This window comes from Otolemur garnettii, unplaced genomic scaffold (assembly GCF_000181295.1).
Source record: "Otolemur garnettii isolate 467f Iridium unplaced genomic scaffold, OtoGar3 scaffold00009, whole genome shotgun sequence".
Classification (NCBI taxonomy): Eukaryota; Metazoa; Chordata; class Mammalia; order Primates; family Galagidae; genus Otolemur; species Otolemur garnettii.
In genome coordinates, this window is record NW_003852404.1 from 30,503,435 (window position 1) to 30,505,104 (window position 1,670).

The window sequence follows — 1,670 nt, forward strand, 5'->3', positions numbered from 1 at the left end:
ATCTATCCTGAGGTATACAGCAATTTCCCTTACTTTCAGTTGCAACCCTTGGCATGTGATAGGCAGTCTCCTAACAAACATCTTAGTAATAAATAGCTGAATGTATTAAACACGTGAATCCTATTAAAGCTTTGATTTTTCTTTGCAAGAAATTATGGAATTGTGTTCACTGCTCCTCGGATGTATATTTGCTTCATTACCATCCAATTCACACCCCACCACTCTGTTTCCATGCCCTTCTCAGTACAAAATAACTTACTGTTTCAATGCTGAATCCCAGAGTAGTCTTTTTGATGACATTTTCAGCAATGCACATAACTCACCTTAAGTGACAATATGAATAGCCGTGATAAGAGTTCCTACATCTGCTGAAATGGCAATTTCATCAAGATTTAGCTAGCCGTGATTATAAGTTGCCATCAGCTATTAAAATGCTGGGAAAAAATTGTGCCTTATAAACAACAAAATATTATTGATTCCTAGGGAATTCAGCACATTGATTATTCTAAAACTTCTATATTCTTTCTCAGCCCACAGTTTCACCCATTTGCCTCTTTCTCAGTAGAGATCACTTAAATAATAGAGGTGTTATAAGTAAGCTCCTTACACGGTTCACCTGTTCACTTTTCCATACGGTTCATCCGGCCTCTTTGCCTTTGCTTACATCTCAGAGACAATGACATTATTTTTGCTTTCCAGGAATAAACTATCTTTTTTGCACTTTGCCTACCAGATTTGTATACATAGGTGAGGACTCCAGGTGATGGAGGGAGGCTCCAGATCACTCTGCTAAGTCCTAGTGCTACCATCCTTCATCTGTATGTCTCCGGTGGGAGCTGCCGTGTTATAAATACACTTAGGGGAAAACATAAATTTCCTGTTCCTTTGCTTCACTTCCTTTAAGATAATCAGTACTCATAGAGAGATGTTCGCCTTTTAGAGACTACTCTCAAAAGAATCCAGAGGTTCGACACCATTCCAAACTGAGGACAGAATGAAACCCGAAACAAGAGTGCACGTTTCCTTGCAGCAAGGTCGCCTGTGGACTTCGGTCTTTAGAGTGAGGAGAATGAGGAAAAGATGAAAAAGAGAAAACTGTGAACGATAACAGATATAGGCTCTTTGGGGCACTTGGGCTGTAAACTGAATAGAGCCCTGGACAAAACTTGACACATTTTCTCACCCTTCTCCATCAACTAATGCTATTTGGATCCTCTCTTAAAAGAGAGTTCCTGGAGCTACCCACGGCCGGGTGTTCTGAATCCTAACGCTGAGGCTGGATCTTAAATATCTTGGAAACTATGTGCTTCCTTCAGATCGCTCTCAAAATTCAAGCATGCTCTTCACTTGCTGCCTCCACCTTCTTTCTTGCCACCCTCCTCTTTAACTCCGTGTATCTTAACCTTCTGCCCTGCACTGATAAAACTGTCGTTCACCAAAGACAACCACAAAATAAAATGTTGTTTCTTTTTTATCCCCTGTATGTGATTTTAACAGTTTTGACTACTCATCCTTGAAATGCTATTTCCTCCTGACTTTCCTAATGTCAAACCAGAATGGTTTAACGTACTTATTGGTGTTATTTATTTTTATGGCAAGAAGTTCTGATTTTACCAAGAGACGCAAAGTTGGTGAAAGAAAATGATATGTTGAGAGCAAAAGCCTCCCAG